This window comes from Zalophus californianus, chromosome 12 (assembly GCF_009762305.2).
Source record: "Zalophus californianus isolate mZalCal1 chromosome 12, mZalCal1.pri.v2, whole genome shotgun sequence".
NCBI lineage: Eukaryota > Metazoa > Chordata > Mammalia > Carnivora > Otariidae > Zalophus > Zalophus californianus.
This window is the reverse complement of record NC_045606.1, coordinates 105,548,353-105,565,557: the sequence shown is the minus strand read 5'-3', so window position 1 is coordinate 105,565,557 and position 17,205 is coordinate 105,548,353.

Below are 17,205 nucleotides of genomic sequence, written 5' to 3'. Positions count from 1 at the left end.
AGAAAGTCAGTGGCTGGAGAAGGAAGGTCAAGGGAAGGCTTGGGGTTTCTCCGGTTGTGTTTTGTTGTTTGTTTCTAGCCGTTGCCCCAAAGGCCCTCCAGCACACTTCCAGTCAAAGCCAGTGGGCACAACAGAACAGGAGAGAAACGCAATCCGTAAAGGAGTTCCTTCTCGGAGAAGGTCTGGAGGTTCCGGACAAAGCGTGAACGCAGGGAACTCACTTTGAGAAAGAGGGATTTACAGCTGTTCCTTCAAAACACAGGAAGAAGAGAAGGTGGAGACGGACTGCTGGGAAGGAGCCACGTGGCGACTGGAGACGGACGGTCGTAGGGGACGTGGCGGGTCTCGAGGCACGGTGCTCCTGCGTGAGAGTCGAGCCGTAGAGAAGTTCCCTAGTCTTCTGAAAGGAAACAGGAACAGTGAGGAATTCACTAAATCTTGAGCTCTCACACTGCCGTCTCTGGGGCAGTTGCGTTCTTTTGGGGAATGCGGAAAGAACAGAGGACTAACCCAGCGGCCAGAGAAGGAAAACCGGCTGCTTTTAAGTAGTGGCCACACTGGCGTGATACCTGAATTTACCCTTGTGCCCGGAGTCCCCTGAACACCCTCTAAAACGTCAATGTTGGGGCGCGTGGGTGGCTCAGTCGGTTGGGCGACTGCCTTCGGCTCAGGCCATGATCCTGGAGTCCCGGGATCGAGTCCCGCATCGGGCTCCCTGCTCGGCGGGGAGTCTGCTTCTCCCTCTGACCCTCTTTCCCTCTCGTGCTCTCTCTCTCTCATTCTCTCTCTCTCATATAAATAAATAAAAATCTTAAAAAAAAAGTCAATGTTGATGATGCCATGACCTTAATCATGCCGTGAGCCTCAGTTTCCCTGCCCTCAAAACACACTGTCCACAGTTTATATCAGAAATAGTTGCTTCAGGGCGCCTGGGTGGCTCAGTCGTTAAGCGTCTGCCTTGGGCTCAGGTCATGACCCCGGGGTCCTGGGACAGAGCCCCACATCGGGCTCCCTGCTCCGCGGGAAGCCTGCTTCTCCCTCTCCCTCTCTCCCTGCTTCTCCCTCTCCCACTCCCCCTGCTTGTGTTCCCTCTCTCGCTGTGTCTCTCTCTGTCAAATAAATAAATAAAATCTTTAAAAAAAATAAAAATAATTGATGGATCTAAGTGAAAAATATGAAATTTTCATTCTGTAGCTTTAATATTTTTCAAAAAACGTTGCAGGGCGTGGGAGGGTACACAGGAGTAGAAAATGACTGGAGACTCGGGCCCGGGAAGCAGAGTAGATGTGGGTAAAGCTGTGAAGGGGGACCCGGATGCTTACTGCTTGAATTCTATACCGTGAGGATGTATCCACGTGTAGAATCAACAGGCCCAGGAAAAGGGGAGCCGTGTGTAAACCCCTGTGACGCGTCCTGCACAAGGTCATGCTTCCTAAGCATTAGCTGTGGGCGGCTATGCATTTCCTGATTCAGGTAAGAAAGTGTGTGGTGTCTGTTTGCCCTTGGAAGGGGGTCAAGCCAGGCTTTGATTGATCGGTGCTGTGAAGCTTCTGACTCACTCATGACACTTTACTGAGGATGTCACACTCTTCCCATTAAATGAGCAGAAAGGTTGAATGTGAAACACACAAAGGACGAGCTCCCCGCAAACCCAGCACGCTACTCCATGTTCAGACTCTGCAGCAAATCACATCACCCCTGCGCCTGGAGAGGTTCGAGCTCCTGACGGCCAGGAAGTGCTGGGCCATACAAGGCCCCCCTGAGGTTCTGCTCCTGGTTCAGGAGACCTGCTCGTCACTAGACACAGAGTAATACGAAATGTGGATAATAGTAATTACTTCATAAATCATTTCTATATATTCAGCATCTCTATAAAACGGATATAGAAAGAAACTACACACCCCAACATCTAGAAACAAAAGAAGAGTGCACTGCTAAAATTTCTCTGTAGGTTCTTACTAATTCAAATTGCTTTTCTTTGATCCCTATATGGCTGACTAATACCACGGCAGTCATATCACCAAACCATGCATTTGAGTAATTTAAGTGGCAAAAATATCCATAAAATGCCTCATTATCTGGTTCATCTTGCCAAGCACTTGACCTGCACACTGTGCATGACCACAGGGACATACTCAGCAGGTGCGTCACAAACATGCACTGGCTAACGCGTCCCAGAGTCCCAGAGTTCCGCGTGCCTTGGAGACCCAAATGTCAATTTAAAACTATAAAACTTTTAGAAGAAAATACAAGTGAAAATCTTTCAGACTTTCATCAGCAGAGATTGTGCAGGACACTAAAAGCATTTGTCAAAAAAGAAAACAATTGGTATTTTGGACTTCATTAAAATTAAAAACTTTTGTTCAAAAATCTCAGTTATAGAAAATTGAGAAGACAAACCAGAGGCTGAGAAGTCCTCCTCCAGGACAAAATTCCACATTGTTTACTACCTCACGTCCATTGGGACAGCTACTATCAAAAAACCAGAAAGTGGGGGCGCCTGGGGGGCTCAGCGGGTTAAGCGTCTGCCCTCGGCTCAGGTCATGATCCCAGGGTCCTGGGACCGAGTCCCGTGTTGGGCACCCTGCTCGGCGGGAGGCCGGCTTCTCCCTCTCTCTCTGCCCCTCCCCTCCCCGTGCTCATGCTCTCCCTGTCAAATAAATAAAAACTTTAAAAAAGAAAAACAGAGGGGCGCCTGGGTGGCTCAGTCGTTAAGCGACTGCCTTCGGCTCAGGTCATGGTCCCAGGGTCCTGGGATCGAGCCCCGCATCGGGCTCCCTGCTCAGCGGGAGGCCTGCTTCTCCCTCTTCCTCTGCCTCTCTCTCTCTCTCTCTCTTTCTGACTCTCATGAATAAATAAATAAAACATAAAAAAATAAATAATAAAAAAGAAAAACAGAAAGGGAGTGTTGGGGAAGCTGTGGGGAGACTGGACCCGTGTGCATTATGGGTGGGCACAGGAACGAGAGGGGCTGCTGTGGAAAACAGTATTCTCTTTCCTCCAAAAATTAAAACTAGAATTACCGTATGACCCAGCAATTCCTCTTCTGGGTGTAGACCCAGAGAATGGAAAGCAGGCACTCGAGGAGCTACGTGCACGCCCGTGTTCACGCGGCAATATTCACAGTAGCCAAGACGGGGAGGCAACCCAAGCGTCCACTAACAGATAAACAGGCAAAAGCAAGTGTGGCCCCGGCATGCGATGGAATAGGACTCAGCCTTAAAAAAGAAAACCCTGCAGCACGCTACAGCGCGGGTGAACCTTGCGGACCCCGTGCTCAGGGAAACCAGCCGCTCGCGGCAGGACAAACACTCTATGGCTTCACTTCTACGAGGTCCCTGGAGCCGTCAGATCCAGACACTGAGAGTAGAGGGTGGGCGCCAGGGCACTGGGGGAGGGGATGGAGTCAGTGTTTCACGGGGACAGAATCTCAGCTTTACCAGATGGAAGGAGTCCAGGAGATGGGGGGGTAACGGTAGCACAACAAGGGAATGAGTCTAATGCTGCTGAGCTGCGGACTTGGTTAAAGTGGTAAATTTTATGTTATGTGTATTTTACCATAAAAAAAAAATTGGAGAAAAAAAATCTGATGTGTGATCGTTCAGGCTTGCCCACGGGCGATCGCAAGGCCTTGTATCTCTCACAGATTTCGGCCTCTGCTCTGGAGCGGGCACCGTGAACAGCCGGCCGGAGCCCACCCTGGCCCCAGAAGGTCGGGGGCGGGGGGGGGGGGGGGCACTGGCCAGCAGGACTTGTAGAGGAGGCAGGGCATTCCCAAAATGAGGAAGAGCTGCCTATGGAGTAATGAGACCCCCATGGCTGGAAGCATCCAGAGTAAACTGACATTTGTCTGGATATTTGAGGAGAGTCAAGCAATGAGGCATGCGCTGGAGGAGAGCCAAACATCGCGGCAAGGTAGGATTCTGTGGGGTGATACCTCCACCTGTGGGTTCCCATGGCCCAGATGCAGCCAACTGGGTTCCTTCTCCGCTCTGCAGCTCCTCTAAACAACCAACGTTTCCTCTTTCCCATGCGCGCCAAAAGCCAAGCAGAACCCCTGAATACCTCAGCGTACGTCACCTAAGAGGAAGGAAGGTCTCCCGCACCGCCCTCACTCATGAGAAAACATCCATTCCATATCACCACCTGACAAGTAATCGAGGGGAGCAGCAGGGCCACCCCCAAATGTGCAGCCTTGGCATGTGTATTATTTTGAGCTGAAGACAACCGGGGCCCAGCACACTCCGGAAAACTTTTTACCTCTCCTTTAACTGCCTGAAAGAATTCAGACTAGGGCCTGTGCCAGGAAGAGAGCATCACCAGGGAGAATGTTTTACATCAGATTTGGGCAGAGATTTGTCTACCAAACATTTGCTTTTCTCCCCTTCCTGTGAGCTGTCTCGCTCCCCTGCGAAGCCCCAGGCCTCCACCCCACCTCTTTCCCTCGGATGGACACCTGATGGCCTGGGAGTTTCCTGTGCTGATGGGGGCTCCCGTCTGTACAAAACTTTTTTCTCTGTTAATCTGTCTTATGTCAAATTAAGTATTAGACCAGCCAAAGAACCTAGAAGGGAAGAAGGGAAATTTTTCCCTTCCCTATAAATGTTCCCCATTGCCTCAAAATGTCTTTCAGTTTGGTTTTATTTGCAGGATCCGGGCAAGACCCATTGCACTTGGTTTCGTCTCTTTGGTCTTTTTATTCTAGAAGAGTCCCCCCAAGTCTCCTCCCCCTTCCCTTGTTCCCCGTGACACTGAATTTTGCAAAGAGTCCAGACAGGTTAGCTTGTAGGATGTCCCACACTCCAGGATTTGTCTGATTATTTCCTCGCCATGAGATTTAGGTGATACTGTTTGGCAAGAACAGCTTGTAGATGAGAGGCGGGCTTACTGGGCCCCCTCTGGTTCCTCTGCTGCTGAGGGCCCAGTTTGGCCCCTTGGCGGGAAGGTGGCAACCGGCAGACACTCTCAACTGTGAAGGCACAAGTTTGTCTTTGCAATTAACACACCATCTGCGAGGTGGCATGTTGAAATGACAGTACAGCATTTGGGGTGCCTGGCTGTCTCAGTCCATAGAGCACACAACTCTTGATCTCAGGGTCATGAGTTCAAGCCCCATGTTGGGCATGGAGATTATTTAAAAAAAAAAAAAGGAAGAAAAGAAAAAAATTACAGCATGGCCTTTTAAGCCCACATTAGCAGTACTGTTGATGAAAAAAGGCAGCCCACCGAGTTTTGTATCTACAATCTGAAAATCTTTAAAGATTTTATTTATTTATTTGACAGAGAGACACAGCGAGAGCAGGAACACAAGCAGGGGGAGTGGGAGAGGGAGAAGCAGGCTTCCCGCGGAGCGGGGAGCCCGATGCGGGGCTCCATCCCAGGACCCTGGGATCATGACCTGAGCCGAAGGCAGACACTTAACGACTCAGCCGCCCAGGCGCCCCTGGACCCTCCTTCTGCATCGCCCCCCCAAACCTTGCTCAGGGCTTGTTGCTACTCTGGCCAGAGACCCCTGGGAACCCTGGTGGCTCCACAGCCTGACACACAGTGGGTGCTCAGTGAACATCTACAGACACCTGTGCTCAGTGGGTGAAGAAGTGGATGAATACAGTCTTGGGCAGACTGGAGAGGCTAGAGTGTTTCGTACGAGAGTACCAGAGGTGCAGGGAGCTCCTTACAGTCTGAGAAATACCGACAGCCAGCATGGGGCCAAGAGGGCAGCCAAGAGGATGGGGTTGTGCGACACGGTGATGGGCAGGGCCGGGGCCCGGCAAGGTCCACAGCCACACTGGCCCTCAGGGGAGCCCCCGTGGGGCATGCAGGACCCAGCTTCAGCATCCCTGCCCCGCCCGGGGCCCCGGTGCGGGCACCACACACATAGCACAGGCCTCCAGGACCGGATGGTGTCTTTGTTCTCTGCTTTCGTGCTCTTGGATGCAGGGAAGTGTGTCCCAGCAAATGCACCTGCCTGCTCACCTCCGTCTGCACCCCCAGATTCACAGACCCAGTGGGGACAGGGAAGAAGCTGGGAGACAGGCAGCTTGCAGTTGTTTAAAGATGTGTAGAGGGCACCTGGGTGGCTCCGTCGTTAAGCGTCTGCCTTCGGCTCAGGTCATGGTTCCGGGGTCCTAGGATCGAGCCCCGCATCGGGCTCCCTGCTCCGCGGGAAGCCTGCTTCTCCCCCTCACGCTCCCCCTGCTTGTGTTCCCTCTCTCGCTGTGTCTCTCTCTGTCAAATGAGTAAATAAAATCTTTAAAAAAATAAAATAAAATAAAAATAAAGATGTGTAGAGATCGAACTTCTCTGGCTGGGCTTTGACAACTCGGCTCCAAAAGCCTGCCAAAGAGAACCCCAACGTGGCCGAGTGCGCCATACGATGCTGGCTTGCCCTGTCCTGTAAGCTTCTAACATTTTGCCATCACCTGCTGAAGGTCACCGGCGTGAGCCATCGACACTGGCCTTGTTGTTTCTGGAAATGGCAAGGGGCTAGGGAATGTGCACATCCATCTGGCCCTCCTCACTTCCAGTATCGTCGGACTTACGAGGCCATTCCAAACAGGCTTAATCTGTGAATGTCAGGCATGGTGATATCGGAAAAACTGACATTGTTGAACAAACAAGAATCACGATTCAGGGCAGCCATACTTTAAGGAAAACTCTTGTTTTTCTTGATCTGGTACTTTTTCTTCAGAGTAAAAATAGTTTCAAAGCTGGGAAGTCATGGCAATTATGCTGCTCATTCGTAAGACATGAAATCATAATATTCTCACTGGTGCTTTGCCACAGGGGCCAGGCGGCGGCCACTCTGCCCGGGTCAGGGGGTGATTGCGGCCAAGTAGCCCGACCGGCCAGGGGATGGACGTGGTGCCACGCGGGTGCCCTCACTGGGCCCAGTTACCCACGGCGACCGCTGGACCCGCGCCACATCCCTTTCCTTTCTTACCTCCCGCCACATTTGCACGAGGCTCTCAGCCGGCTCTGACGACAGCCGCACCACCCTCATCTTCCCAGGCAACGGACTTGGCAAATATTTGTGGTATTAGCAGGGCTCAAGGGTCAAGACAATAAAGTCAGAGGAGCAAAATCCAGTTGGATGACATTTAATTTACGAGCAGAAGAGTTGCAGTTGAGGCTGTGAAGGAAGTCGACCACGGCCTTTGTGGGCGGCAGCCCCCGACAGTCGGCAGAACCGCGTTGGCCCTCCGTGCACTCCGTTCGCGGGTGGGCCGCTCCTACGTCCTGACCGGGCTCTCTTGGGCCACTAGGGAGCCCAGGGCATTGGGATGGAGACCTCAGCGCCCTGGGTTTGGGAGATAATTATTTCCAGAGTGGATCTGTTTGGGACTGCCCATGTCCCCCAGCGACAATTGTCCCTTGGGGGTCACAGAATGAAACCCTCCAGTTCTAGGTTGCAGGGAGAATGAAGCCTGCAGCCTGCATCCCTGGCGCTAGGCTCAGGCCGGTGGGACGAGGTTCAGCATTGCCTTTATAAAGTAGCATCCAGGGAAACAAGGGCAGGAAGGCGGCAAGGCCCCGAGGCAGCAGCAGCTCCCAGGCTGGAGGGAGCCCAGAGTGGAGGTGTGCCAAGACGACCGAAAACGACCAATCACTGGTGGTGCCCAGGGCAGGGACGTGGCCCTGAGAGGGCAGGACCACAGCACCGCAGTCTGTCCTCACCCCCAACTCCGGAAGGGCCCCAAGGTCGCAAAGCCACCTTCCATCAAGCTCTTCGTGTGGCCCAGTGAGTGGAGACCCTGCGGGTCACGTCGTTGAAGCCAAACTTTCTCTGACTGTGCGTCGTCCTAAAATACCAGTACTCTTTAACGAATGCGACTGTGCACTCGTGAAGGTACTGCAGCTTAGTCCTTCCCACCGTCTGTGGAAGTGAATCCCTGTGGGAGACAGCAAGTGAAAATACAGGGAAGTGGGGGCGCCTGGCTGGCTCAGTCCCTGGAGCATGCAACCCTCGATCTCCGGGTTGTGAGTTCAAGCTCCACATTGGGCGTAGAGATCACTTAAAAATAGAAAAATAAAACATTATTAAAATATAGGGAGCACGTTATGGTAGGTCAGTGTCCAAAAGGGCTATACATCAGCAGGAAGCCCACAGAAATACATTAAGTCCAACTCAGAATTGTTCAGTCGAAGTCAGCCAATGTCTGAAGATGGTGCGGAGATTGTCTTGTGGTTGAGTGGAGGAGCCCTGGGGACAGCGGGACAGGAAGCGGATGGGGTGGGGTGGGGGCAGGGGGACAGCGGGACAGGAAGGGGGAGGTCCGAGAAAGGGAGAACGGGGCTCTCTGTGGTTCCCAGAACCATCCCTGAGGGTCACGAACACAGGGAGGTCAGGTGTGCCGGGCCGAGAGGACCGTGTGGCCTGGTGACCCAAGCCACGTGGCGCAGGAAGGCAGCTTCCTTGGTACAGATATGGGGAAGGCAAGGGCAGGAGGGACACTGTAGCCGAGAACTCCCTGAACTCCCTGGGAGGGTGCTGCGGGGACGGCCGAAACCTCGGCCGCTCGGTACCTCATTTGAGAACAAGCTCGCTGGGGATGTAACTGGCTAAGACGACCTCATACCACAGTAGGTGAGCTCAGGCCAACGGCTGGAGTCCTTCCAAGAAGAGAGGCAGACGGGAAGACGGCCTGCCGGGTGATCGGGGCGGAGGCGGGAGGGGTGCCGGCCAACACCCAGAATCGGGAAGGGGCAGGGAGGGTTCCACTTGGAGTCTCAGAGGGAGGGCAGTCCTGCGGACGCCTGGATCCTGCACTTTGGGCCCCAGCACCAGGAGAGGTCACGTGCCTGGTGCTCTCGCTGCCCGGGTTGTGGGCTCTGCTGCGGCAGCCCTGGGAACTAGTCCAGATGCTCACAGAGCCTTTCCAGGTAGGACTGAACCTACCCAGGACAGTCTCAAACATCTGTCCGAAGCCTCCTACACACTCCCCAAAGGCAGTGCTCTTGAGAGTTTCGAGAGTTTCCTTTGTGTATCGATGGTGGAGGCAGAAGCAATTCATCCAAATGCATTGATTTCTTACTTGGTTTTTGCTCTTAAATCTGTCTGTTCCTCCACGGGGACTCGCTAAGTGTGCCTTCCCGCCCTGACGGCCTGGGCAGAGCCCGGGTCCGTCACCACGCCTCCTCCAGGACACAAGCCGGCCACAGAGCACAGCCCCGTGGTCTGACACAGGGAGACTCGAGATGCTCATGCAGGAGGGATGTTTAAACTGTACGAAATTGCTACCTTATTAGTTGAAAACTGTCAAATGCTGGTAAGAATCTGTCAAATAAAATTGCCATTTATACATCAAGAACCATGAATTATTGGTCATTTCATTGGGTTCAACCTCATACAGTGACTAATATTTAAGTACGAATTTTTAAGCCAAACTTTAAATAGTACATGGTCTATAGCAAGTCACGAGACAAATGATAGGACCCTGGTTCATCCTGAACTATCCCTAACACAGGCATCTGTCCTCACTGTGCCGTAAGTGTGCCCCACCACACCCTCATCACGACTCGGAGGCCTCCAGAAACCTCCTGCAACAGTCTCATCTCCAGGATCTCAAGTGTCCCTTCACTCATGACAGTTAATCGTTAGAATTCAAATAATACACTAAAATACAAAGAGTAGAAAGAGGAAACCAGTCATATTATCACTAGTTATACCAAACGAAAGTACCATGAACATTGTGACGCGCATTCCTCCTGCTTTTTCTCTATGCTTATAAAACAAACAGACATGCTGGGGAAGAAAATCTTTTCCTCTACCCTCTTAGTTCCTGGTAGGGGGGCCTGTGAATTAAACTGAATAAAAGATTAGCAAGAGAAAGAGTAGACTTTTATCCGTGTGAGTACCTACAGGATAGTTTACAGAAAACTGTGACCCCAGGAGATGGTTAGAATTTGGGTCTAATCTGCTATCTTAATAGGGAGAAGGGAGGCCCACCTCCAGGAAAACTAAGTGTTCTGGGAAAGATGAGTGGGCCCTTAGGAGACTAGATGGCAATGTCAGTGTAGGTGGTTTCTTTTTTTTTTTTTTTTTAAAGATTTTATTTATTTATTTGACAGAGAGACACAGCGAGAGAGGGAACACAAGCAGGGGGAGTGGGAGAGGGAGAAGCAGGCTCTCCGCTGAGCGGGGAGCCCGATGCGGGGCTCGATCCCAGGACCCTGGGACCACGACCTGAGCCGAAGGCAGACGCCCAACGGCTGAGCCACCCAGGCGCCCCAGGGTAGGTGGTTTCTTATCCTGGTGCTTTGCCTTCCAACCTGTCCTCTCGGCTGATGGGAGTCAATCTTCCTGGGCTGATTTATAATAAATGTGTATCTGGTCTTCCTCCTTTTCTGGCTCACAGAGCTCCAGAAACCCTGGGATTTCCTAAGTGATCAGAGAAGAAAGGGGACGACTTTACCTCTGCAGAGCAAAGCAGAAGTCAGCCACACCTGAGCTCCTGTGAGGAGGTGGATGTGCAAAGCTCCTAAGGATGGGGGCGGGGGGTTTGGGACTTCAGCTGGGCCTCCACATCCCCAGAAGCGGCCTGACGTTGAGTTCAGACTGAGCCTTTAAACTTTCGTGCCCTGACACTGCTTCCAGGTAGCTAATGTCAGAATTGGGTTAAATCGTAGGACTGGTGTCACAGAATTGCCTGATGTGTGGGATTCGTGACCAGTGTTGTGTTGTGTTGTGGACAGAAGGGCCCGTAGTCTTCAGAGAGTATTGTGTGTGATACGAATGTAAAGGATTGTTTCTCTTCACAACACAATCATTGGATTTAAGGCCCATCCCAAGGCAGTGTGATCTCATCTTAACTAATCCCATCTGCAGAAACCCTATTTCCACACAAGGTCCCATTCTGAGGCTCTGGGTGGACATGATTGAACCCAGTGCTACGTCTGATGAAGTCAACATCCAACTCAGCCCCGAAGTGGGAAGTGCCTGGGGCCAGGATCCCATATCTGTTAAACAGGATGCAAACTGTGGGTCCACACAGTCTTTGGTGAACCTCTTGGGACCAAATATGATGTGGGAATTCAGAATTCCCCCACACTTGGGGTAAGGTAACTCAGCATGCGGGCCACATAACCCATCACCTGCCCGACAGTCTGAATGTCTACACTGACCATCAACAGCCTCAGGTCAGCCCAGGCAGCTTCCGCAACACCGTGAAAGCACGCTCCCGGAGACATGCACCCACGCGGCAAGCTCGTGAGGTTGTTGAGGACCAGGGGAGACGAGCCGCCTCACCCACAGCAGCCGTGCGCAGGGGGAGCCCCAACTGCTGGCTTTTCTGCTCTTCCTTTTCTTTTTAAGTAGGCTCCGCGCCTGACGTGGGTCTTGACCTCACGACCCCTGGGTTCAAGGGTTGCGCGCTCTACTGACTGAGCCAGCCCGGAGCCGTTGGCTTTTCTTCTTGTGAAGCAGGTGCCTGAGTTAAGCTCTGGTTCCTGAGGCGTCTGGATTTTTTCTGGCCCCACAACTAGAGTAAGAGGCAGGTTGCCCCCCGCCCCAGTTCCGTTGTTCTAGAGATCTGGGACAATTTTGATAACTGACCCCTTTGATTTTGATAACTGACCCCTTGGGGCCCTGGGGTCTTCTTCTTTTCCGTCTCTTTAAATTCCTGCTGTTTTTTTTTTTTTTTTAAGATTTTATTTATTTATTTGACAAAGAGAGACACAGCGAGAGGGCGAAGCAGCCCTCCTGCGGGACTCGATCCCAGGACCCTGGGATCATGACCTGAGCCGAAGGCAGACGCTTAACGACTGAGCCACCCAGGCGCCCTCCCGCTGTTATGTTTTAAACTCACCCGTGATGAGGGAGCAGAAGGCAGGCTGAGCACAAAGCACGAGCAGAGGCCCCACAACCCCCCTTCCCTGCCCCCCCCCCCCGCAGGTGGGAACCGTGCGACATTCCTCAGGCCCTCCGGGCTGCCCGAAAACAAAGGCAGAAGGAAATGCAGATCGAATTAAATGTCCTTATCACCTGCAGCCCATTGGCTGAGTATAATGTTCCTCCAGGAAGCTCCCACCTGTCTGAATGCTAATGCTCTGCTAGAGGGCAAAACAACCTTAGCTTGACAATGGCCAGGCCCCCAGGATCCGGAGAGTCTTCTTTAGCAGACGAAAGTCCTTTTGGACACCTCCCTGTGTCCTTACTTCCCCCAAACCCCAAGTATTTAATCTGCCATTCCTCACGACCCCAGCGCAACTTTTTCTGCTCACGGGCCCTGTCCCCGTGCTTTTATAAAATTACCTTTTTGCACCAAAGACGTCTCAATAATTCTTTCTTGACCTTCGGCTGCGGACCTCACCAACATTCCAAAAGTACATCAAAGGCAAAAGACAAACCTTGGATTTCCTTATTGCTTACAGCCCATTAACAAGTCCTTGAGACAGGTGGGGTGACCTTCCTCTAGAAATTCAACTGCCTTGATGCTGACACTTTCCTAAGGGCAGGAGGCAATCTTAGCCTGAACCCCAGGACCCTGTGAGTCTACTTTAACATATAAAAATCTCTTTGGAAACTTCCTTTATCTTGGGCACCTGGGTGGCTCAGTCGGTTGAGCGGCTGCCTTCGGCTCAGGTCAGGATCCCGGAGTCCCAGGATCGAGTCCCGCGTCGGGCTCCCTGCTCAGCGGGGAGTCTGCTTCTCCCTCTGACCCTCCCCCCTCTCTTGTGCTCTCTCTCTCTCTCTCTCCTCACTTTCTCAAAATAAATAATAAATAAATCTTTTTTTAAAAAGAGAAACTTCCTTTATCTTTACCCCCCAAGATCCATGTTGGCCATCATCCTCCAAGCACATGGCCCACCCGTACACATCTGAAGGGTCTCACGACTACGGTTTGACTAGCCAGTAGTAAATGGCCCTTTCCTAACAATAGCCAGCCTCCTCAAGGTCCTGGAAACCTGCTTCCAAATTACTGGGGAGGCTTACTCTACCCCTAATCTCCTCCCAAGTTGACAGTATGTAAGGCGCCACTCCTCATGACCTCGGGGCGGCCCACGGCTCCTGCCCCCCTGCTTTAATAAAACCGCCCTGTTTGCACGGAAGACGGTTCAAGAGTTCTTGCCCATTCACTCATGAACCCCAGTATTCTCATCAACCAATCAGAGTGAGCTCACAGAACCCCAGGGCTCCTCCTTGCCCCCCAAGCCGAATCCCAAGCCCGCGTGCTGTCTCCCTCTCCCTGTACCTGCGAGATTGCTGCGTGGGCCCAAGTGGGCTGTGTAATTTGCAGGCCCTGTGAGTAAGAAGCCCTGATTTTCTCAGGTTCCTGACAGTTCTTAATTAAGGGTGTCTTATAGTCAGAAGCACAAGGGCTGGAGCGGACACCACCTCGGCTCTGAGGCCCACCCAGCCCCAGCGGGACACCATGTGATTGTGACGATGATGAGGGCGCAGAAGGCTCGCTGGGGACAAAGCTGGAGCCGAGGCCCCGCAATCCCCCACCCCCCGCCCCAGGTGGGATCTGTGTGACATTCCTCAGACCCTCCTGGCTGCCAGAAAACTAAGGGAAGGAAAAACAAGTAATAGAGATCACAGTCCTGCAGGACTGGAGTCGCCCTCTGTTTACAAATGTCTTAGTGATTTACAAGAACAATAGCATTCTTATCAATAACTTAACTTCCAGGAGGAAACTCCCAACTCTCAATGCTGATGCCTTGCTAGAGGGAGAAACCAACCACCTGAGCTTGATAATGGCTAGGCCTCCAGCATCTCTGAGGTCGTCTTTAGCATACAAAAGATCTCTTGAAAACCCCCGTGTCCTTACCTCCCCAACTCCCCAGTATATAATCAACCACCTCTCACAGCCCCCGTGAAGCAGATCTTTCTGCCCCCAGGTCCCGTCCCTGGGGTTTAATTAAACCACCTTTTCGCACCCAGGAGTCTCAGGATTTCTTCCTTGGCTCTGGAATCCACCTATGTTCTTTCCTACAGCAACATCACCTTCCACCCGTTGCTCTAAGCACGTCCCAGCACTGACTGAACCTGCTTCTTGTTTTCGGACATTTCAGTTGTTTCTAATTTCTCTTCCACTGTAATATGTTCTCCACCCTTTTTTTTTTTTTTTAATTTAATGGGCGCCTGGGTGGCTCAGTTGGTGAAGCGTCTGCCTTCGCTCAGGTCATGATCCCAGGCACCGCATCGGGCTCCCTGCTCAGCAGGGGAGTCTGCTTCTCCCTGTCCCTCTGCCCCTTTTTATTTATTTGACAGAGAGAGAGAGAGCAAATCTAGAGAGTAGGAGCATGGGGAGAGACAGAGGGAAAGGGAGAAGCAGGCTTCCCGCTGAGCAGGGAGCCCGATGTGGGGCTCGATCTCAGGACCCTGAGATCATGACCTGAGCCAAAGACAGACGCTTAACCAGCTGAGCCACCCAGGTGCCCTACACCCATCTTGTTAGGTCTGAGATCATAGCTACCAGACAAAATCGTGAAAGGTCTTGAAATGGGTGGAAAGCGATTGCAGGTTCCGCGGAGTAGCTCTTGCAACAGGTAACAAACTGAGGGTTGCTGGAGGCCTTTCGTTGTCTTTGAACTACTTGGTGATTCTGGAATTGTGGAGAGCTGATAATGCAGGGGACAGTCCACAGACATGTAGATTAATTGTGCCCAGCGAGACTCTGCTGCTTGTTAAATTTGGATAAACCTCCACCAGCAAATTTATTCCAGAATTCCTTCTTTCCTGTATGTGTGCCATTCTTGGAACTCTTCTGAACCCGCTGTAGCAGCTTAATTAGTGAGTGAAATAAAATCTTGACACATATTCACTTTATATCTATATATGATTATATCCTCTTAAAAATTGTCTTTTACTCTCTCCTAAGGGTACACTTCTAAAATAGAATTGTTGGAGGAAAAACAGACATATTTTGCATCTGAATACATGTTGTCATGTTGCCGTCCCTGCAGATGGCTCTACTCGGCACCCCCCAAACAAGGCACGAGCAAGCCTGTTGCCTCCCCCTCCTTCCCTTGCTCTCTGCAGTCTGACAGGTGAAGAATGCCACTGGTTTATCTTGTTATGATTGTGTTACTCTTTTTGAAAATGGAGAGTATTTTCTTTGCTCCAAATACCAGGCATTCCTCCCACTTTATCAGTGGTTCTCAGACTGTAATGTGGATTAGAACCACCTGGAGAGTTGTAAAAACATGGATTTCTGGCCCCCTAACCCCCAGAGTTTCCGACAGAGTGGGTCTGGGGTGGAGCCTGAGAATGTACAATTCTGGCCAGTTTCCCAGAGGTGGCTGGTCCAGGGAACCTCACTTTGAGAACCACAGCTCTAAGTGTTCTGGAGGGTGACTAACTGGGTCCAAGACAGCCTTTCAGGAAGTGAGTCAGTAGGCTGGGCAGGCCCAGAGTTTGTTTGGTACTAGATGGAGGTTGAAGAGATCAGATATGCCACAGCAAAATAAGACACTTTGGTAGAAAGATATATGAAGCCGAAGACACTTGAGAGTCAATAGATGTAGAGAAAAAGGCCATCTTGGAGCTTTCCTTATCTGACTATAAGCGGTGACCCCTCAGAAATAAGGTTACTTACAAGAAATCCCTACTCAGGGCAGACCTACTCCCTGGATAGAGAATAAAACCTATCCCAAATCCTTTCCCAGGAGAGCTTTATGGCCCTGAAGGGAGATGAAAAAGTCCCTCATATCCACATGGACAGCCATTATCTCAAACTCTGTCTCCTGTTGATTCTCCTGAAAACCATTCCCTCTCCAAAGAGCCATCTGTTTTCCTGTAAGCACCCTTCCCCCCTCCCCTTCCCCTATTAACATGGTATATAAGTCCTAAATTCTAACCACTCCTCCGAGTTACTCATCACTGAGTTCTCCCGTGGGTATGTGTGTTTGTTGCACATGGAAATAAAAGGTTTTTTTCTTCCTGTCAATCTCTTTTGTCACTTTAATTTGCAGTGCCCCAAGGACTGAACCTAAGAGGATAGAAGGAAAAGTTTTCTTCCTCCCCAGGAGGATGAACTTGAACTCATGGGCCAGGGTCAGATTTTATTTTATTTTTTAAGATTTTATTTATTTATTTATTTATTTATTTATTTATTTATTTATTTGACAGAGAGAGCACAAGCAGGGGGAGCAGCAGAGGGAGAGGGAGAAGCAGGCTCCCTGCCGAGCAGGGAGCCCGATGTGGGGCTCGACCCCAGGACCCCGGGATCATGACCTGAGCCGAAGGCAGACGCTTAACGACTGAGCCACCCAGGCGCCCCCAGGGTCAGATTTTACAGTCATGAATACCAGTCTGAAATCATATCCTGAAAAGACTGAAGAGGATGCTAATACACAAAATCACAATCCCTTCCTCAAGGGAACTTACATCCAGCAACTTAGTTAACAAGAAATGCAGTTCCTGTTGGAGAGTGGGTCAGAGCAAGCCAGTAATGAGGCCTAGACCAGCATGGCTGTAGGGGGTTCCCGCACAGCCTCCATATTCGCACCCCCTTTAGAACCCTGAACTGATGGTCATACTTGGAGGTCCAGGCATTTCTGGTTTCTGCCAAAGCCTGGAGATGTGGATGCAGAGTTCTCTGGAATGGGATTTGTCTTGCTGGAGTTTGCATGCCCATTCAGCCTCAGAGGCACAGGATCCTAAGGGTTGAGTTCTTGCATGCGTTACATATGTGCTGAGACATCACGGTAGCAAAAACTGGAATCAGCCTAAGAACTCATCACCGAAAACTCGGTGGGATAAACTGGCAGAGCCCACTAACGGAAGTTACTCAAAAAAGAGGGTAGATCATTACGCTCTGACTTGGAACACTGAGTGTCATAATGAACATGTGTTTTTATATTATAGGAATGGGAGCATATTTTAAAAACTAGAAATAAAAACCAAAGCCAACACCAGGGAACAGAGGCCCACAAGCAGACGGATAAGGAAGACCGCTCAGGATGCTCCTCTATGAGCCACACGGCTGCGGTCTAGTCCAGACCCCGTCTCTGCGGTCAGAGCGGCCCAGCACGCATCTGTGTGAACACCGTTGCTGGGTGAACACAACCCCAAGCAAACAGAAGTGCAAGACTTTGTTGACTATTACTCTTGAGTCTGTTTGGTCCCCAGAACCAAGCAGTTTTCTCTCCGGGCGTGGAGGGACTGTTGATGGACTCCTGCCCCAGACGGAGCCCACCTCTTCCTCGGACGAGGCCGGGTCAATGCTGAAAAGCTGGCTTTCTTCTACCTCGCCTTTC